This window comes from Capricornis sumatraensis, chromosome 3 (assembly GCF_032405125.1).
Source record: "Capricornis sumatraensis isolate serow.1 chromosome 3, serow.2, whole genome shotgun sequence".
NCBI lineage: Eukaryota > Metazoa > Chordata > Mammalia > Artiodactyla > Bovidae > Capricornis > Capricornis sumatraensis.
Window position 1 is genome coordinate 100,779,217 of NC_091071.1, and position 23,521 is coordinate 100,802,737.

General features: G+C 36.5%; 1 protein-coding gene across 1 annotated transcript in view; it reads left to right on the forward strand.

The window, feature by feature from the left end:
- LRP1B (LDL receptor related protein 1B) overlaps positions 1–23,521 on the forward strand; it is a 1,972,098-nt gene that overhangs the window by 1,530,527 nt on the left and 418,050 nt on the right. The window lies entirely within an intron of this gene.

Here is a 23,521-nt window from a genome sequence, read left to right on the forward strand (position 1 = left end):
TTCAGTTTTCACAAAGTAATTTAATAGGGCAATTGGCTTTCAGGGCTTATAATCACTGAATAAAAATGAAAGAAATCATAGTTCAGGATACAGTATACATAAATTGATAGAGGATAAAGTCATTGGACATGTTTCATAAACTATTAAGGCTGAAATTTTAGTTTCTGAAAAGTTTAATAAAGCTTGTTAAAATAATATTCTGCCAGCAAAATTGTTAAAATATGTCAGGTAACAAATACATTTTTTGCAGCAGTATTATTTCTTAGTATTCATAATTCATACCTGATTCATTTATAAATGAAAATGCTTCAAAAATTAACATGAAAAATTTGAAACCACATTAAATCATTCTTTAAATGGTTTGCAATGATTAATTATTAGTTTTCAGTTTCTGCAGTCCCAGATGTTGATTCCTTGACTAAATTTACCATTTGGAAATGGAATTTCATCATTAAAGAATAATTTTTGAAGAATAAATAGTGTCTGTCTAGCAACTGTAGATTGAACAAGAGATTATTTAAACTGACATTAGTGAAACATGAATATCTTTTATGATAAAGCTTTTAAAATTATGTATGGGAACAATTTTCTTTTTTTAATTTATTTATTTCAATTGAAGGCTAATTACTTCACAATATTGTAGTGGTTTTTGCCATACATTGACATGAATCAGACATGGCTGTACATGTGTTCCCCATCCTGAACCCCTCTCCCACCTCCCTCCCCTTCCCATCCCTCAGGGTCATCCCAGTGCACCAGCCCTGAGCACCCTGCCTCATGCATCGAACCTGGACTAGTGCTCTATTTCACATAAGATCATATATATGTTTCAATGCTCTTCTCTTACATCAACCCACCCTCATCTTCTCCCACAGAGTCCAAAAGTCTGTTCTTTATATCTGTGTCTCTTTTGCTATCTCACATATAGGATCAGCATTACCATCTTTCTAAATTCCATATATATGTGTTAGTATACTATATTGGTGTTTTTCTTTCTGGCTTACTTCACTCTGTATAATAGGCTCCAGTTCCATCCACCTCATTAGAACTGATTCAAATGTATTGTTCTTAACGACTGAGTAATATTCCATTGTGTATATGTACCACAGCTTTCTTATGCATTCATCTGCTGATGGGCATCTAGGTTACTTCCATGTCCTGGCTATTGTAAACAGTGCTGTGATGAACATTGGGGTACATGTGTCTCTTTCAATTCTGGTGGATATCATTTTCTTAGGGTCTGTTTCAGTAACATACTTTTATTTGGCTGAGGGGCAGAGTTTCATATATTTATCTCTGGCTTATGCAAAGTCTAAGAGGAGTTAGAGGACTCCATAGGGGGAACCCCACAAGACAGCCTTCCTTCATGAAGTGACTCAGCCCAGATAGATGGCTTCTGTCTACCATGTCAAGTGACTTCCCAGGTCATGACAAGGCAGGAAAGATTGCAAAGGACTTACTCTGCTCTTCTCTGCTTTAACTTAAAAATGATACAGATTGCTCTCATTTATCACCAGAATTTATTTGCTGGAATTAGTCATATCAATGCAGCTAAGTTATAAGCAGCAGGGAAACAGAGGGAGCATGAGGACAGTCAATGGCCACATTCATAAAATCAGGGCAGAGTAGATTTAGACCTGTGAACAAATAAAATATGGTATAAGAGTAACAAATTCTTAGGTAATTCAGTCCTACATCACATTTTACATTTTTCCCCAGAAAATGTTTGAATATGAGAGTCTGCTATTGATTTTTGATAATATACAGAGAAAATATTATCCCTAAGAAGTCTTTATTAATACATTTACCATTTTAATTTTGTGATGAGTGATTTTTAAGCAATAACTTGGTTGTTTTTAGAACATTTCTTAGAAAGAATTTAAAAATCAGATTCACTCCTACACCCTTATATGCTTTACAGTTAATTTTAAAATTATTTTTTGAATATTTTATTTGGAAATTCAACAAACATGAGACTTACTACCCTGTACTTACTACCTACCATCACTAGGTTCTGCAGATAGAAACATGTCTAAGACAATATAGAGCCTATTTCTGTATTCTAAGGGGTCAACCCCAGAAAGACAGTGCTTATACAAGTAAATAAGGGATCACTAAGGTGCTAACAACATGGTTAGGGAAATAGGAATAAATGCTATTAGGATTCAGTTTAATAAATATGAAAATAGAAGTATAGGTAAAGTATTATTGTATATGAAAAATAAGAAGAGATGAGAGAAGAGCCTAATATGAGCAAGGCATTTTGAGATGGTATCTTTTTGAGGACACTTTCTCAATTTTGGTGATTGGATGACTAGGAAAAAGACATTAATGATATATATTTTATTTTACTTTGATTTCCTAGAGAAATGTTTCATTCAAAAATGTATATGTAGCACCCTTTTAAAAAATGTATCTAATGATAAAGAGAACATAATCTAAATCAATAATCATAACCCAGATCTGCCTTGATTTCCCAGCATAGCTTTAGGTTCTTTCCCAGAACCCTGCTTGAGGCCATATCCCTAGTAAGGTTTCCAGTCAGGAAGCCTACATAAGAAGTGAATATTTTATCAGGGATTTCATGGGAAGATGCAAAAGAGGAATTTCACCACACAGGAAATTCCCAACTAGATCTTAATGTCTCCTTCCTCAAATTTCTCTCTTTAGCTATCACCTCATTACATTTTCTTCTCTTCTATTACAGCACTGAAAAACCTACTTTATCTTCTTAACCAATTAAGCTAATAAGACCATACATTGATCTTATTATCAACAAAGAAAAACAAAACAAACAACATAAATACCCTGATATTCAGACAATCTATTTTAACCTCAAACATGCTCCTCAACACAGCTCTTTAGAGCTTTCTATAACTGGTTTATCTAGTTATTTGACTATAATAGAAATATTTCTTTTGAAGGACAAATAATACTACTAAAAGAAAAAAATATATATACTCCATAACCTATTGTTCCTTTTGGAGAAGGAAATGGCAACCCACTCCAGTGTTCTTGCCTGAAGAATCCCATGGACAGAGTGGCCTGGTGGGCTACAGTTTACGGGGTTGCAAAGAGTCGAACACAACTAAGCGACTAAAACACACACACACACACACACACACACACACACACACACACTGCAATAAGGAAGAGGGTCCAACATGAACTCAACTCAACTATGTTTTGTACATAGGTGATTGAGTCATTTAAAGGGGCAATAACAGAATAAGGAGTGGTGCAAAGAGGGGAAGGGAGAAAAAATTATAAACAATAGGCCAGTGCAAATCTGACGGGGGTTGCTGTGTCTGCTACTTGACAGTTATCAGTTAGAATTCTGTTCTCCCATGTAGACTGGGAGACAGAGCTCCTATTGTTCCTTAAGATTACATTTCACAGGAAGAGCTTTCAGATCCTTGAAAATGTAATGTATATACATCTACACTTTTGGATTGTAGATGTGTGTACATTAGAGATAGAGGAAGGAACTATGATTGTAAGTGCTTTGTAGTAAATGCTCTAAGGAAGGGTGATCAGAGACCTATCAGCAAATGTTGGCTGGAACAAACAGCAGATTTTATTGGCAGCTTTGAGTTCTCACATGGGGACTTTATGGGGGCTTAGGGTCATCCTAGGGATGATGCTTTGTGATGTTAGAAAATAGATTTGTTGTTATTGTTGTTTAGTCACTAAGTCAGGTCCAACTCTCTTGCAACCTCATGTACAGTTGCCTACCAGGATTCTCTGTCCATGGAATTTCTCAGGCAAGAACACTGGAGTGGGTTACTATTTCCTTCTCCAGGGGACCTTCCTAACCCAGAGATTGAACTTACGTCTCCTGCATTGGCAGGCAGATTCCTTACCACTGACCCACCAGGGAAGCCCTAAGTAGGTTAGTGTTTGTTTGATTTTGTAATGTAGAAGGCAAAGGTGTGGATAAACCCATTTGTGCTGAGAGTTTGTCATTTCTATAGGCCAGGACTGAAGATCAATCCAGAAGACAGCTTAGAAAAATGTGGCTAGGCAAGAATCTTTGTCAGAGGTCATCATGCAGATGCTTATAGTTGGAGTCATGGTCATCTTATTTTCACTAAGAGTCTTGGGGAACACTCACAATGGGGATTAAGAGGATGGAGTAGTAATTAACATATATAGAGAGACAAGGGTGTACATAATCATGAAATTCAAGCACGGAGAGAATTATGGGAAGAAATATAAAAAGAATGAGACACTGTGAAGAATGGATTTTAAATCACCAGGGCATCCCCAACAAGTGTCAAGAAGAGCAAAAGGCCAAGCTAAAGTTAGACAGGATGAACTTGGCCCATAATTCTGTCCCTTCCTACAACAGTTGCCCATTTCTTAAAAAGAAGTACAGTGTTGGAGGAATTATGATGAGGTGTTCAGAAAGGCATAAATGTGGAGGCCAGTAATAGAGATATCATTAAAGAGATTGACTGCTTTCTCTAGTTTTAGGTAAAGCCAGCTGTCACAGTCTGTGTACCATAATTAGTTATATAATAAAAGACAGATTTTGTGCTCAAACTTTGAGGTACATATAATTATTAACTTCAGTTTTAATGAACATGCTGACAAATAAGAAAGTAACAGATGAAAGAGGATGAGAAACAAATTGAAATACAGAATTGGTGTTGATATGTGACTTGAGCAGAGAAAGTCCATAATAGTTGAGAAATGCTGAGGATAAAAAAGTTCTGATAAATAATTTTAGGTTACTAAAAATGATAAAGATGGAGATGAAAGGGGGAAATAGAGTGTTTTAATACTTCGTTCAGAGATAAATGTAGAAACTAATGCTGGTGAGAAATAGACATTTTAAAAATAGGTTGCATAGACTCAAATTATTATATTTAGGGAGTAGGTGGTAAATTGAAGAAACTTTAACATGAATGCCTTTGTAACTGAAGTGAATGTGGTGATGTAAGCTTATTCAAAAAAGCACATGTATCTCTCTGAATTTTTATACTTGAAAATCTATACCAGATAATTCAGCAACTAATGAATAGCATGTTAGTGAAAAAAAGGATATGTCTTCTTCTTTTTGTATATATCCTTCTTTATAGGACTGGATACATAATAAATACACAAGAAATAATTGTGTGATTGCTCAGTCATGTCCAGCACTTTACAGCCCTTTGGATTACAGCCCGCCAGGCTCCTCTGTCCATGGGATTTTTCAGGCAAGAATACTGAAGTGGGTTGCCATTTCCTATTCCAGGGACTCTTCCACACCCACTGGCTGAACCCACATCTCCTGGGTCTCTAGGGTCTTTCCAGGAAAGTTAACATTTTTTAATTCTGCTTTAAATATTAGTCAAGTATGTTTATGATTATACACTTTCCACTCCACTTAAATATTTTTAAAGATGATTTTAATTACTTAAACCATGTTTCAATGGGGAATATCTTATTAGGTGAGCCTTTGTTTTTCTTGCTGATTTTTTCAGTTGGCAGTTTTAGTCTTACATTACAATATTGTAATATTGTGTGCACATATAATATATAGTATTTTATGCAATAAATGTATTATATGTGTAGAACAAACATAAAATTCTGAATGTAGCACATGTGTTTTTAAAGATCAGAGAATAATCTTCATTTATTTCAACAAATTTCCTAATACCTTGTCATTTTAGTTTAATGTCAAAATACTTTGTTATTTCCTAGAGATCAAATGTTTTTCTCCTCTCTTAATTTCCTTTCTAATTCTAGTACTAATTTCCATCATTTTCCTTTGCAAAACCTGACCATAAAGAATCAAGCTTTGTTTTTTTCTTTTTTATAATCCTCGGCATTGGAAATAGTCTTGCTTTATTTTCCTGCTTCATTAATTGCCCACTGGGGGGAAAAATATCACCTCTATTTATATCTCTACTTCCTTCCATATTTCTCTCTGTCCTCTTACATTATGTTATCAAAATTTAATATTTTCTAGTATTTACATTTTCATATCCCTACCACTTTTCCACCTAAAAGTGAAAGTCACTTAGTCATGTCCCACTCTTTGTTACCCCATGGACTGTACATGGAATTTTCCAAGTCAGAATACTGGAGTGGGTAGCCTTTCCTCTTCTTCAGTGGATCTTCCCACCCAGGGATCAAACCAGGCTCTCCTGCACTGCAGGCAGATTCTTTACCAACTGAGTTATCAGGGAAGCCCTTTCTATCTATAAGGTTATCAAATATTTGCATTATCATCCTATCAGTATTAAAGACTCAAAGATATAGTAAGTGGTTTAAATAGCTGAACTTATGCTGAGGGATAAGGAATAAACAAACTAGAGCCACATTTCTCATAGATATATATATAAATATAGATTGTAGCCTCTTGGAGTTCAAAATCTGTTCCTATAATAGCTAATATTTCCAGTATTATCCTGATGGGAAAATGGGGTGATAATTTATCCCACAGAGAATCAACATTGTTAAGCATAATTGTCTGCAACCTTGTGAAGAGCAATGTAATGATAATAATATTGCCAACATATATTATGTCCTTGTGCTAGACACTGTTTTAAACACTTTACCTATGTTAATTCATATGATTATCCCAAATGTCTTACTAATTTAATACTATTATTATTATCATATTACAGAAGAGGAAACGAAAACACAGAAAAGATAAATAAATTGTCCATGGTAGAGTCATAGAGCCTGTAAAGTGATAGTACAGGAATTCAAAGCCGTTATCTGAATCCAGGGTTTGTGCTCTTAATTATTACCCTCTATGCTTTTCCAATATTCTAGGCTTTATAAAATAAATTAAAAATCAAGTATATTAAAATTAAAGCATAAATATACAGACACTGACTTCAGTGTATTAATGTGGTAGAAATTCATATTGGTTTATTCCACAAATAATTTTAGTTATGTGTTTTATGCTTGAAATTGCTCAGTGTGGGGAATATAACTGCAAACAAGCCAGTCATACTTACTGCCTTCATTCTAGTGGGGTGATAGGCAAAAAGAATACAAATAGCAAACAGTATTCCAGTAGATTATGAAAGAAAGAAAAGACATCTATAATAAGCATGTAGATGGAATTTAATTCCATGGGAATAGGTCAAATAACAGAGAGTAGAAAAGAAAGACGTGAAGACTGCAGATAATATCTACATTTAGAGGTTGATTGGAGGGGTTGCTAGCAAAAGATACTGGAAAGGATATGCCAGTAAGATATGAGAAAAGCAGGAGGGAATTTGCCCCTCTCCCCTCACCCCACCCCCCCCCAAAAAAAAAAAAAACATGTTTGAAAAGATATCAGGAGGAAAGAGGATAGTGAGAAGCTGCTAAGTATCTTGGTAAGATGAAGAGAATGTGCATAGGATTTAACAACAGAGAAATTGTGTGCTATATTGAAAAGAGTAATTTCAGTGTGACTCTTAAAATAGAAGCCAGATGATGCAATGAAGTGGAAGCCTTTGTAGGAGAGAGCAGAGAAAACAAAATGACCAATATTCTTGAGATGAAAAGGAGAGAGAGGACAGCATAAGCCAGAGCACAGGTAGTGGATTTCCTCTCTGTCGGGAGACGGATCCGAGAAGGCAGTGGCACCCCACTCCAGTGTTCTTGCCTGGAGAATCCCAGGGACGAGGGAGCCTGGAGGGCTGCCATCTGTGGTGTCTCACAGAGTCGGACCCGACTGAAGCGACTTAGCAGCAGCAGCAGGGAGACAGATACTTCTCCCAATGGGAGGAGACAAGATACAGTGGAGAGAGGTTTGTAGCTTTGGTGGGAAGCTAAGGGATATGTTTCTATGAATGTTAATGTTAAAAACTGCTCTGGAAATATTACAGATAATTTAATTGATTCCAAATGTCTTTTTCCATCCAACTTTATGTTTTTGTCAAAGAATAGACAGTATACTTAAAATATTAACAATGGAGTGACTCATAAGTAATATATATATATATATATAAAACAAGAGGATTATTATGACATTGATCCCTTAAATTTGTTCATTTGATAATACAAATTAATTTACACTCATAAATAGTTAATATCATTATGCAATCTGCAATTATAATGCTTAACATTTCTGAAAGATGTCTCTTCATTTGTTAATCTCATTACTTTTTCTTGGATTCCTAATAACAATAACTCTAAAATCTAAAGGTAAATTTAAATTATTCTATAAAGAATTTCATCCTCTGATTAGAATTGAAAAGATATTCCTTCAAAAAGACATGCTGCTTTGTATCTTGCTTAGTTGTCCTATAATCCTCCCTCCCCCCACAAAAAGACTACTTCAACTTTTCTGAAGGGGACAAGCTGTTATATATGAAATGCTTTTAAAACGAAAATATAATAATATATTGTAAAGCATTAATCATTAATTAATTAGTAAATTATTCTCTGAGTGTATTATTTATGAGACATTTTAAACCAATAACACCTAGAGAACACCTTAAACCAAGGAAATTCATATCTAATAACGGACTTTGAAAAACTTGAAAGTATACCTGGGTCTTAGTTCAGGTAAGAACACCTTCCTAATTTCTCTGATATTATATGAAGAAATTATTGTCTATGCTAAATGTTTGTAAGTGAATTGTTTAGAAGCTGAGATTGTTTAACAGGGCATGAATTCAATGAGGGAAATGACTGATCTTATCCAGATACCTGAGAGTGAGCAGGTACACCTCTTTCTCAAGAAAGTTCTGGTTTATGATTTTGGCCCAATGACTTACATCATTTTCTGACAAAAGAAATGAGGATAAGTTCCTGGTCATTTTGAAATTTGTTGTTGTTCACTCATTAATTTGAATCTGACTCTTTACCATCTGATGAACTACAGCATGCCAGCCTTCCCTGTCCTTCACTATCTTCCAGAGTATATTCAAACTCATGTCCGTCAAGTCGGTGATGCCATGCAACTGTCTCATTCTCTGTCACCCCCTTCTCTTCCTGCCCTCAATCTTTATGAGAATCAGGGTCTTTTCCAATGAGCTGGCGCTTTGCATCAAGTGGCCAAAGTATTAGAGCTCCTTCAGCTTCAGCATCAGTCCTTCCAATGAATATTCAGGGTTGATTTCTTTTAAGATTGACTGGTTTGATCCCCTTTCTGTCCCAGGGACTCTCCAGAGTCTTCTCCAGTACCACAGTTCAAAAGCATCAATTCTTTGGTGCCCAGCCTTCTTTTCGGTCCAACTGTCGAATGTGTACATGCCTACTGGAGAAACCATGGATTTTACTATATGGACCGTTGTAGGCAAAGTGACGTCTCTGCTTTCTAATATGCTGTCTAGGTTTGTCATAGCTTTTCTTCCGAGGAGCAAGTGTCTTTCAATTTCATCACTGCAGTCACCATCCACAGTGATTATGGAGCCCAAGAAAATAAAATCTACCACTGTTTCCATTGTTTCCCCATCTATTTTCCATAAAGTGATGGGATTGGCTACTGTGATCTTAGTTTTCTAACTGTTGAGTTTTAAGTCAGCTTTTCACTCTTCTCTTTCACATTCATCAAGAGGCTCTCTAGGTCTTCTTTGTTTTCTGCCATTAGGGTAGTATCATCTGCTATGTGAGGTTGTTGCTATTTCTCCCAGTAATCTTGAGTCCATCTTGTGATTCATCCAGTCTGTAACTTTACAATTACATTTCTCAGAGAAAGCCTATACAAATCAAATCTCCTAACTTTGCCATGGAGGATGAAGTATGGTATAACAGGATTTTAGAAACCATGGGTTTCATGCCCTTCCCTAGGAGCCCTTGGCATACCAATGTTAGCTTCATTTAGATTGCGTCCATGCTTATCACCAATTACTCCTGAGGAATTTGTTGCCAATTTGGTTGCCTGAACCCATGCCAGGTCCTAGCCCAGGCCAAGACCCTTTGTTTCTGTTGGAGAGATCCTTTCTTTGTTCCAATTTTCACAGCCAATCATAGAACTAATGCTGAGACTAGAACAGCACATTGACTCAAAATGGAGAGTTGGGAACTTTGCAAATCAACTACTCTATTCAATTTGGGCTGAGACACCATGTATATAGGGGAATCTAGGTAAAAGAGAGGGAACTAGAAAGAGAAGGAGGGATATTCATGACTCATCTAAGAACAGGGGTGTGGTTTGCATCAGTACATGCAACTAAGCAAGACTCCTTTTCAGTCCCTGTTTGATCTTTTCCTGTTGTCATGGCAAATGTCAGGATGATGGTGGATCTCATTAGCATGCTAATGTATTACAGTGAGCATATAATGAGGCTCAAAGTCTACTAGAAGTCAAATCTGCTGCCATTTAGGGGTTGACTAGTTATAATCAGTCCTTGTTTTTCTCTTCCCACTTCCCTCTGAAATTTAGGTAAGAGCAATTGGTTTCCATTTGAGGGAGGGGCAAGGGATATATTTCTGGAGCAACAGCCTTGGTGACAGAATGACACAACTATAATTACCCATATGTTCAATTTTTTAATCTCGTGTATTGATATTTCTTGGCTTACATTAGTGGTGACACAAGATAGAGGCATTTGTTGAGACCTGTCTGAATCAATACTATTTTCAGCTGAGTCTGGAATTCAGGTTGAAATTCAGACTTTAAATGTTTTTTAATCAGAAAAAAAAAATAAATAAAGAGTAAGATTAAGGAAAAAAAATACACTTTTGCTTAAAAGCTTCAAGTTGTTTCAATTTGCTTCCCAATCCCTTTGGGCAAATTGTTTCTTTGTTCTGGGAACACCAAGTAAATAGGCCTATTCTGTTATGCAATGTAAAGCTAAGATTCTCGTTTAAATGTGGAAATATTTGAGATACTCTGGTTCCAAGGAATTAACCTTTGAGATGATAGTAAAATGTCTTTATTAAAGGTAGATTAAAAAAAAAAAAAGTCTTCCAAAGATTTTGTTATATTTTGGTGGGGGGAGCTATTAAAATACCTCCTTGCTATTTCTATTTTGGTGGGGGAAGGTAAAGAGAACAACGGAGAAGGCAATGGCACCCTACTCCAGTACTCTTGCCTGGAATATCCCATGGATGGAGGAGCCTGGTAGGCTGCAGACCATGGGGTCGCTAAGAGTCGGACACGACTGAGAGACTTCACTTTCACTTTTCATTTTCCTGCATTGAAGAAGGAAATGGCAACCCACTCCAGTGTTCTTGCCTGGAGAATCCCAGGGACGGCAGAGCCTAGTAGGTTGTCGCACAGAGTCGGACACGACTGAAGCGACTTAGCAGCAGCAGGCAGCAGCAAAGAGAACAAAAGAGATGTGTGTATAGATTTATTCCTCTTTGAAATCCTTGGAATGTGTTTGATATCCACTTGCTAGATGGGTGAGGACCTGAAGTTAACAGATCCACATTCATGAAAGGTAGCTTTATTGCAATATTTTGGACAAAAGAAGAGTCAAATTCAGATTGTCAGGTGATGTAGTTTTACAAACATGTTTGTTGCAGGAAGAGGGACTCCTTCTAGGGCCCGAGAGTGGGCTCTTGTCTAACAGTTGGAAGTGAATTGCACAAAGACAAAGCACTTGCTGACAAAGCAAAATACTTTACTAGGAAGTGGTGCCTGGGTAGAGAGCAGGCAGGCAAGGGGACCCAGGAGGACTGGTCTGCCATGTGGCTCACAGTCTTGGGTTTTATGGTAATGGGGTGAGCTTCCAGTTATCCCTGGCCAATCATCTTGCTTGTGCCCATATTTAGTCTGACTCAGTCCTTCCTGGCATATATTTCTCAGCCAAGGTAGATTGCAGCATGAAGCTTTCAGGGAGGTTGAAAAGTGAACATATTAGTTGGTCAACTGTGTCCAACTCTTTAAGACCCTATGGACTGTAGCCCACCAGGCTCCTCTGTACATGGAATTCTCCAGGCAAGAATGTTGGAGTGGGTAGTCATTCCCTTCTCCAGGTTATCTTCCCAACAAAGGGATCAAACCTGGGTCTCTTGTATTGCAGGCAGATTCTTCACTACCTGAGCCGCCAGATCTGGAAAGTTGGCAGAACATAGGGACTGGCATCTCCTCCCCCCTTTTGACCCCTACTGAATTCTTCTGGCGGTAGCTTGTTAGTTCAGAGTTCTTTATCAGGATCTCTTGATGTAAGATAACTCATTCAAGCAGTCATTATGTCTGGACAGGGCAGGTGGTTTTGGTCAGTGGTTCTCTGAACTTGTTCATTCACTGGGACTCACATCATTAGCGGCTACGCAGATTGACATCTTCTTTCCATTATGTGTCTAGCTACTCTGTACATAATAGAACTATTGATTTTGGTTTGCTTATTTATTGCCAGTCATCTTACTGAACTCTTAATAATCCTCAGCAGATTCTGTTTCTCGGGTGTTTAATTACAAAAAAAAAAAAAAAAAAAAACTTTTCAGTAGAACTATTTGCTTAAATTTTTAGACTATAATGTTTAAATTTTTAGACTATAATGTAGATACTTAATTTGTTTAGTTTTTAGTAAATGTGGCTGGTAAAAAAAATGAGCATTTTAACAGTTAAAGAATTTAAGGACATAAAAGTTTAGGTCATAGTCTACAGGTAAAAGCTATTTCTGCAATTAAGGTTGATCAGGGTTAACATGCCACATATTTGGCAGCCTATATTGTGCCAGTCTGAATGGATACTAGTTTGTTCAGGTCATACATTGGCCGGTATCCTTTATTGGTACATGTCAGTCCTGGTGTATAATTTATTAATAGCCTTAAATAACCTGAGGAGATTTTTTTAAAAAACCTATATCTAAAAGATATTTTAGATACTATATTGCTTTAATAATTAATATAATTTAATTTATACAAATTAATGTAAAATAAAAACTGAAAATGACTGTCTCCAAACTTAGAGGGGTTGCAAATCTAATTTATAAGCAGCAGTGTGCATATAGCTCTATGACAATCCATTCATCAGTTCACTGGTTAGAAAAGGAAAAATAATCCATGTAGTTAAACATTTGTATCCATCAACTGGTTGACAGTGGGCTGTTTCTGTCTTTGGCTATTATGAACAAAGCTGCAGTGAATATTTGTGTGTATGTAGATACATGTTTTCATTTCTCTTGGATAGACCTAGCAGTGGAATTGCTAGGTTATGTGATAACTATATGTTTAAAATTTTGAAAACTGCCAAACTTTTCCAAAGCAGCTCTGCTGCATTGTGTCCTCACCTGCAACGCATGAGGGTTCCAACTTCACTTCTTTGTTAAAACTTATCTTTTTTTATTATAATCATCACAGTGGATCTAAGTATAGTTTTTATTTCTATTTCTCTGATGGCTTAAAGTGTTGAGTATTTTTCTGTCCTTTTCAGTCATTTGGATATCTTCACTGGAAAAATATCTATTCAAATTATTTACTCTTTTTTTTTTTTTTTTTCCACTGAGTTGTTAACTTATCATTGAATTCTGAGAATTCTTCATAATTCTGGACATAAGTCCACTATCACATAAATAATTTTCAAGTAATTTCTCCCATTTTGGTGGTTCAGTTCAGTTGAGTCACTCAGTTGTGTCCTACTCTTTGCGACCCCAGAAACTGCAGCACTCCAGGCCTCCCTGTCTATCACCAATTCCCAGAGCTTGCTCAAACTCATATCCATCGAGTTGGTAATGCCAAACAACAATCTCATCCTCTCTCGTCCTCTTCTCCTGCCTTCAGTCTTTCCCAGCATCAGGGTCTTTTCCAGTAAGTCGGTTTTTTTGCATCATGTGGCCAAAGTATTGGAGTTTCAGCTTCAACATCATTCCTTCCAATGAATATTCAGGACTGATTTCCTGTAGGATTGAACTTTGATCTCCTTGCAGTCCAAGAGATTCTGTCAGGAGTCTTCTCCAACACCACAGTTTAAAAGTATCAATTCTTCGGCACTCAGTTTTCTTTACATACAACTCTCAAATCCATGCATGACTACTGGAAAAATCATAGCTTTGACTAGACAAATTTGTTGGCAAGATAATGTCTCTGCTTTTTAATATGCTGTCTAGGTTGGTCATAAATTTTCTTCCAAGGAGTAAGTGTCTTTTAATTTCATGGCTGCAGTCATCATCTGCAGTGATTTTGAGCCCAAGAAAATAAAGTTTGTCACTCTTTCCATTGTTTATCCATCTATTTGCCATGAAGTAATGGGACCAAATGCCATGATCTTAGTTTTCTGAATGTTGAGTTTTAAGCCAGCTTTTTCACTCTCCTCTCACTTTCATCAAGAGGCTCCTCTGTTCCTCTTCACTTTCTGCCATAAGGGTGGTGTCATCTGCATATCTGAGGTTATTGAAATTTTTCCTGGCAATCTTAATTCCAGCTTGAGTTTCATCCAGCCTGGACTCTCTCATGATATAGTCTACATAAAATTAAATAAGCAGGGTGACAATAGATAGTCTTGATGTACTAATTTCCCAATTTGGAACCAGTCTTTTGTTCCATGTCCCATTTTAACTGTTGCTTCTTGACCTGCATACAGATGTTTCAGGAGGCAGGTAAGGTGGTCTGGTATTCCCAGCTCTTTAAAAAATTCTCATTTTGTTGTGATCCACACAATAAAAGGCTTTGGCATAGGCAATAAAAGCCTTTGGCAAAGGCTTTGTTTGGAGGTTGGCTTCTTACTTCTTGAAGGTGTCTTTGGAAGTACTCATGTTTTTAAATTTGATGAAGTCCAACTCATCAATATTTCTTTTGTCATTTTGTGCATTTGGTATCATGTCTGAGAAAGTTTTGCCTAACCCACATTTATGCAGAGGTAATCTTCTATTTTAATCTAAGAATTCTGTAGTTTACTTTCTCTATTTAGATGTAAGATAAAACATTTTGAATTGGTGTGAGGACATTACTTTTCTGCATGTGGATATATAATCATTATAAACCATTTGTTGATAATATTTTTTTTCCTCATTGAATTGATCTGGTACCTTTTTCAAAATCAGTTAAGCAGAAATTAAGGTTTTATTTCTGGGCTATTGATTCTATTTCGTTGATTTAAATGCCTACACTGTCTTGATTATTGTAACTTTGTAGCAAATTTTAAATTCAGAAATTTGACTCCTCTAACTTTAACATCCTGGAATATGAAGTCAAGTGGGCCTTGGAAAGCATCACTATGAACAAAGCTAGTGGAGGTGATGGAATTCCAGTTGAGCTGTTTCAAATCTTGAAAGATGATGCTGTGAAAGTGCTTCACTCAATATGTCAACAAATTTGGAAAACTCAGCAGTGGCCACAGGACTGGAAAAGGTCAGTTTTCATTCCAATCCCAAAGAAAGGCAATGCCAACGAATGCTCAAACTACCGCACAATTGCACTCATCTCACATGCTAGTAAAGTCATGCTCAAAATTCTCCAAGCCAAGCTTCAGCAATACGTGAACAATGAACTTCTTGATGTTCAAGCTGGTTTTAGAAAAGGCAGAGGAACCAGAGATCAAATTGCCAACATCTGCTGGATCATGGAAAAAGCAAGAGAATTCCAGAAAAAAATATATTTCTGCTTTATTGACTATGCCAAAGCCTTTGACTGTGTGGATCACAATAAACTGTGGAAAATTCTGAAAGAGATGGGAATACAAGACCACCTGACCTGCCTCTTGAGAAATCTGTATGCAGGTCAGGAAGCAGTAGTTAGAACTGGACATGGAACAACAGACTGGTTCCAAATAGGGAAAGGAGTACGTCAAGGCTGTATATGGTCACCCTGCTTATTTAACTTCTATGCAGAGTACATCATGAGAAATGCTGGACTGGAAGAAACACAAGCTGGAATCAAGATTGCTGGGAGAAATATCAATAACCTCAGATATGCAGATGACACCACCCTTATGGCAGAAAGTGAAGAGAACTCAAAAGCCTCTTGATAAAAGTGAAAGTGGAGAGAGAATAAGTTGGCTTAAAGCTCAACATTCAGAAAATGAAGATCATGGCATCTGGTCCCATCACTTCATGGGAAATAGATGGGGAAACAGTGGAAACAGTGTCAGAATTTATTTTGGGGGGCCCCAAAATCACTGCAGATGGTGACTGCAGCCATGAAATTAAAAGACGCTTACTCCTTGGAAGAAAAGTTATGACCAACCTAGATAGTATATTCAAAAGCAGAGACATTACTTTGCCGACTAAGGTCCATCTAGTCAAGGCTATGGTTTTTCCTGTGGTCATGTATGGATGTGAGAGTTGGACTATGAAGAGGGCTGAGCGCCGAAGTATTGATGCTTTTGAACTGTGGTGTTGGAGAAGACTCTTAAGAGTCCCTTGGACTGCAGGGAGATCCAACCAGTCCATTCTGAAGGAGATCAGCCCTGGAATGATGCTAAAGCTGAAACTCCAGTAGTTTGGCCACTTCATGCAAAGAGTTGACTCATTGGAAAAGACTTTGATGTTGAGAGGGATTGATGGCAGGAGGAGAAGGGGACGACAGAGGATGAGATGGCTGGATGGTATCACTGACTCGATGGGCATGAGTCTGAGTGAACTCTGGGAGTTGGTGATGGACAGGGAGGCCTGGCATGCTGCGATTCATGGGTCTCAAAGCGTCGGACACGACTGAGCAACTGAACTGAACTGAACTTTTCTTTTTCAAGATTCCTTTGGCTATTTTAGGCCCCTTGGATTTTCACATGCACATTAGGATCAGTTTGTTGATTTCTGGGAAAGAACCACCTGGGATTTTAATAGTAATTAACACTGAGTCTGTAGATCTATTTGGACACTATTGCCGTCTTATCAATATTAATTCTTCCAATCGTTAACATGAGTTGCTTTTCCATTTATTTTATTTTAATTTCTTTCAATGGTGTTTTGTAGTTAGTTTTTCATGTACAAGTTTTAAGATTATAAACTTTTGCTAAAATTATTTCTAAGTTAATCTTCCTGTCATAATTTCTATTATTTTAAATGCTATCATAAATGAAATTGCCTTCTGAATTTTAGTTTTTGATCATTTTATTGCTACTATATAGAAAATGCAACTGATAATTTAGTTTGTACCCTGCAACCTGGTTGAATATTTTTTTATAATTCTAATAGTTTTTAGTGAATTTCTCAAAGTTTTGTATATGTAAGAATATATCATCTGAAAATTGAGATGGCTTTACTTGTTTTCCAATCTGGATGATCTCTCTCTCTTTCTTTCTATGTTTTCTTTTTTTTTTTTTTTAACTGAAATAATATTCCTAATTACCCTGAGTGAATTTTCAATACAATGCTGAATAGAGGGGCAAGAATAGACCATCTTGTCTTGCTCCTAGTATTAGAGAAAAAACTTTCATTTTATTCATGGCTAAGAAAGGTATAACCTTGTTGTATTCTGTTGTTTTGGTTTTTTTTTTTTTTGGTTTGTTTTTTCAATAGATTTATTTTTTATCATTTTGAGGAAATATACCTAGCCTGTTGAATATTTTAATGATGAAACTGTTTTGGATTTTTTCAAATAAACCTGTAACTCAGCCAAATTAAATAAACGACTCATTATAATAAGGGAAAAAATACATCTGAAGAGCTGTATGTTGTCTCACTCCTGTCCCAAAAGACAAAGAAAGGTAGTTGTAGGAGGATTTTTAGGAATGTATAGAGTTTATGCAAAATTTAAGTAATGCTTTGTTAGGCTTAAAGTAAAACACATATGTACTCTGTTTAAGTTCAATATCAGATCTGAATTGTGAACTGGACCCAGAATCCTATTTCTCTGGAAACTACATAGTTAAGACAGACGTGAAATGTTGTGTATAGAAGCTTTTTATCTGAAGCTCCGTACCTAGGTTGGAAATCAAGCCTGCTTTTCTGTATCTGTAGATGCTCCAGACAAGATGAGAAGTTTCATACTACTAAAGTCATTTTCACCAACAAACTTTCTGCTATTATTTGGCTTTAGAAAATAAGTCAGTGAAAAAGAGAATGTTATTCTTTCAACAAGGGAGGCCTTTACAGTACGGCCTTGGGATACATATCTTTCCTCTTAGTTTGTGACAGGATTTATCTGTGATCGTTTTTCCAGCCAGATGACTAGCAATGTTTTGTCCACGTGGCTCCCTCTTGAGAGATACATCACTGCCTTTCCCATTTAGGCTCTTATCCTGTCTTCACAATACAGTACAGGAGAGAGGAACACTCTTCTCCTCTTTAATGGTGATGAGATGGAGATGTGTTCTCTATGAAGTCCTTGACCAGCTGCCAAAATAGCACTATAATCGTTATTTTCTTAATTATGCCTATTCTATATCGTTGAGTCTCAACTCTGTATTTTACATCCTTAAAGTAACTCTGTATTGATTTACTCTGTTCAATATTTCAGGAATGGTTGATTGAATAGATAGACATTTTGCTTTAGGTTTCAAACTACATAATTATCTGCCAATGAGTGATGCAAAGTACTTATTTTACCAATTCAACTGATTCACGAACTTTAGCTTTATACACACATACACATATAACACATACATGTATCACATGATACCCACATTGTATTCATTTAAGTTAAGTTCAGCCATCAGTCATGTACGACGTTTGAAACCCCATGAGTCCGTGGGGCAGCATGCCAGATTTCCCTGTCCATCACCAACTCCCGGACCTTACTCAAACTCATGTCCATTGAGTTAGTGATACCATCCAACCATCTCATCCTCTGTCATCCTCTTCTCCTCCTGGCTTCAATCTTACCCAGCATCAGGGTCTTTTCCAATGAGTCAGTTCTTTGCCTCAGGTGACCAAAGGATTTGAGTTTCAGCTTCAGCATCAGTCCTTCCAATGAATATTCAGGACTGATTTACTTTAGGATGCAATGATTGGATCTCCTTCCTGTCCAAGATACTCCCAAGAGTCTTCTCTAACACCACAGTTCAAAATCATCAATTCTTCTGTGCTCAGTTTTCTTTATAGTCCTACTCTCACATCCATGCATGACTACTGGAAAAATCATAGCTTTGACTAGATGGTCCCTTGTTGGCAAAGTAATGTCTCTGCTTTTTAATATTCTGTCTAGTTTGGTCATAACTTTTGTTCCAAGGAGCAAGTGTCTTTTAATTTCATGGCTACAGTCACCATCTCCAGTAGTTTTGGAGCCCAAAAAAATTAAGTCTGACACTGTTTCCACTGTTTCCCCATCCGTTTGCCATGAAATGATGGGACCAGATACCATGATCTTCATTTTCTGAATGTTGAGCTTTAAGCCATGTTTTTCACTCTCCTCTTGCACTTTCATCAAGAGGCTCTTTAGTTCCTCTTCACTTTCTGCCATAAGTGTGGTGTCATCTGCATATCTGAGGTTATTGATATTTCTCCCAGCAATCTTGATTCCAGCTTGTGCTTGCTCCAGCCCGGCATTTCTCATGATGTACTCTGCATATAAGTTAAATAAGCAGGGTGACAATATACAGCCTTGATGTACTGCTTTCCTTATTTGGAACCAGTCTGTTGTTCCATGTCCAGTTATAACTGTTGGTTCCTGACCTGCATATGATTTCTCAGGAGGCAGGTAAGGTTTTCTGGTATCTCTTTAAGAATTTTCCACAGTTTGTTGAGATCCACAGTCAAAGGCTTTGGCATAGTCAATAAAGCAGAAGTAGATCCTTTTCTTGAACTCTCTTGCTTTTTTGATGATTCAACAGATGTTGGCAATTTGATCTCTGGTTCCTCTACCTTTTCTAAATCCAGCTTGAACATCTGGAAGTTCACGGTTCACATATTGTTGAAGCCTGGCTTGGAGAATTTTGAGCATTACTTTACTAGCATGTGAGATGAGTGCAATTGTGCCGTAGTTTGAGCATTTTTTTGGCATTGCCTTTCTTTGTGACTGTAATGAAACCTAATCTTTTCCAGTCCTGTGGCCACTGAGGATTTCTCCAAGGTTACTGGCATGTTAAGTACAGCACTTTCACAGTATCATCTTTTAGGATTTGAAATAGCTCAGCTGGAATTCCATCACCTCCACTAGCTTTGTTCATAGTGATGCTTCTTAAGGCCCACTTGACTACACATTCCAGGATGTCTGGCTCTAGGTGAGCGATCACAAGATTGTAATTATCTGGATTGTGAAGATATTTTTTTGTATAGTTCTTTGGTGTACTTTTGCCACCTCTTCTGAATATCTTCTGCTTCTGTTAGGTCCATACCATTTCTGTCTTTTACTGTGCCCATTTTTGCATGAAGTTTTCCCTTGGTATGTAATTTTCTTGAAGAGATCTGTAGTTTTCCCCATTCTATTGTTTTCCCCTATTTCTTTACATTGATCACAGAGGAAGGCTTTCCTGGCTCTCCTTGCTATTCTTTGAAACTCTGCATTCAGATGTGTATATCTTTCGTTTTTCTCCTTTGTCTTTTGCTTCTCTTCTTTTCATAGCTATTTGTAAGGCCTCCTTAGAGAACCATTTTGCTTTTTGCATTTCTTTTTTTGGGGATGGTCTTGATCACTACCTTCGTACAATGTCATGAACCTCCTTCCATAGTTCTTTAAGCACTCTGTCTATCAGATCTAATCACTTGAATCTATTTGTCACTTCTACCGTATAATCATAAAGGATTTTATTTAGGTCATACCTGACCGGTCTGGTGGTCTTTCCAAAAAACGTTAACATCTTTTATGTTTTCTCAAATAAAATATTTTCATGATTTTCAATTTATTATTCTCATGGATAATATACATATATACATATAAAAATATATATACACATGCACACACACACACGCACATCCATGCACGCACACACACACATGCACACACATATAGGGCTTTACCACTGAGTGGTAAAGAATTAGCTTGCAATGTAGGAGACTTGCAGGCAATGTGGGTTTGATCCCTGGATTGAGAAGATTCCCTGAGGAAACAAATGGTGAGCTACTCCAGTATCCTTGGCTAGAAATCCCCATGGACAGAGAAACTAGGCAGGCTACAGTCCATGGGGTTGCAAAGAGTCAGATATGACTGAGGAACAAACAACAATACATTTTCAGGTGTTTTCCCTTATAGCTTATTATAAAATATTGAATATAGTTCCTTGTGCTAATTGATATATAGTTGCGTGTGGTTTATGTCTTTATTTGACTACTTACTAATGACAAATATAATTTTTGTAGGGAGTTAAATATTTTTCTAAGTAATATATTTTAAAATGTAGCAAGAGATATGATTAAGTGTACTGTCAGGTTGTCATATATTGCAAACAATAAAACAAAAGATATTGTACCTGGACAGTGAGATATATTACACACTCTAGTAACCCTGGAACTATAACAACCATAGAAAAGAACATCTGCTTCATCTCAATGGTAATGCCAAGTGGTTTCCTCCTAATTGGGCAAGAAAAAAGTGCCATGAAGAAGATCCGTCTAAGTCAGTAGAAGGGAAAGATAGAGAATGAGGATGGATTAATGATTCTGATTTACTTGGATTTTTTTTTCAAACTATGCCATTTCTCATTCTGTTTGCAGTTGATAGAGTGGAATGTTGCTTGTAATATTAATAGAGTTAGCATCATTTCTGAAGTGATATGAAAGTACTAAAAATACACTGTAATAGATGATTTATTAATTAATAATCAAAATACTGTTAAACATTATCAACCTCCCACCTATTCATCTCAAATAGGAATACATATCATTCATATAAGCAAAGCTTAACAGATGTTATTATGATTGTGTTTTACAATTTTTCTTCCATCATCTCTGACCTGGGTTTCCATACTAATCATCCACATTAATTTCTTATAAGTGGTTTTGTTGACTGTGTGATAGGTTACTCATGGTAAATTACTGCTGATACAATTCACCCAGAGTCAGACAAGTTGAAACTAATGAATCATTTGTTTGGTTCCAGCTTAAGGTACACTGAGGATAAGCAATAGCTGCTATAAATCCATCTCTAAATAGTGCTGCTGACAGATACAGGCTTATGGAAGCACACACATCTGTGATAAAAATCTTGCTTCAATACTTTTAGTTCTGTGAACATAGGTTTCTGTTTTCTTCTTAGGGGAAAAATAACAATAAAACTAACATCACAGGGTAGATTTACACATAAAGGGATATATGCAAAACAATTACACAATTCCTAACTGGAAGACAGTGCCCATAAGTGGCAGATATTAATTCTATTATTAGTGGATTTTCTGTTTCATGTAGGAAAAGAATCAAAGAACAAAATTTTAATGGCATTATGAAATCTAGTTCGAAAGGCTTTAATATTGTTTTTCTCTCCCTCTAAATCCTTTTGACCATCAAAGTAAACATTAACCAATCTCAAATCTAAAAACAGCTCTTTTCATCCATCTATTTTCAGAAAAGCTGAATAAGTCTTTTCAGATTCCTTAAGAGAAAAGCTATAAAAAGACTCTGCCTGTTATAATGTTAATTTCTTAGCATGACTACCAAAGTTAAAAAAGTATATATAGTCTCTTTTAAATATGCTAAGAATACTAACTCTGAGAAAAACAATAATGAAAAACTTAATAATTTGGCTATACTTGAAGGTATTTTCAGAGAAGGCAGTGGCAACCCACTCCAGTACACTTGCCTGGAAAATCCCATGGGCAGAGGAGCCTGGTAGGCTGTAGTTCTTGGGGTCGCGAAGGGTCAGACATGACTGAGCGACTTCACTTTCACTTTTAATTGTCAAGCGTTGGAGAAGGAAATGGCAACCCACTCCAGTGTTCTTGCCTGGAGAATCCCAGGGACGGAGGAGCCTGGTGGGCTGCCATCTATGGGGTCACACAGAGTCGGACACGACTGAAGCGACTTAGCAGCAGCAGAAGCAGCAGCAAAGGTATATTCAAACACTTCTATGAAAAGTAAAACAACCACCCTACATTATCCTGTGATTAGGAAAACAATTTTAAAAAATAATTACCCTTGTTTCTCATATCATCACATTTAAGTATTAGACTATGCATACTATCATGTATCTTTTTCTGCCTATATGAAAGGATGCTTTAGCTGGCAATTAATTTTATTTTCTTTGGTTTTTACATCACATTAGTTGAATAGGATAAAAAAATATATATTGCATTAACTTACTAAAACATTCTCTACCACTGCTTGATAATCACAAGTATAGAGTTGGATTTTGTTTTTTTGATACTTGATTGTAGTTTTTGATGTTGTTTTTCCTTGATGTCTCCAGATATAGTATCAAGAGAAAACTCATTATTATTGCATGTAAATAGTATCTCTGACTTATGATTTTCAAAAGCATCATTAAATTGTTGCAAAAAATTGATTATTAAGATATGAAAATAAAAGAGAGCCACCAGTTTCCTAAATAAAAGACAATTACTTAATTAAGGGGTTTTTTTTTTATAAGGCTATTCAATCTTTAACATCATGTTTTTGTATAAACTTCTCCATGAGCAGTTCATAACTTAGATTTACTGTGTGCAATCAGCTGTCATTGTAAGCATCATGATTATTATATTTTTATATTGGAGCATTTGTGAAGAAATGACTGATAAGATAACACAGATATAGTTTATATTTTGCTTCCCAGGTGGTACAAGTGCTAAAGAACCTGCCTGCCATTGCAGGGGACATAAGAGAAGTAGATTCAATCCCCGGGTCAGGAAGATCCCTCGGAGGAGGGCACAGAAACCATCTCCAGTATT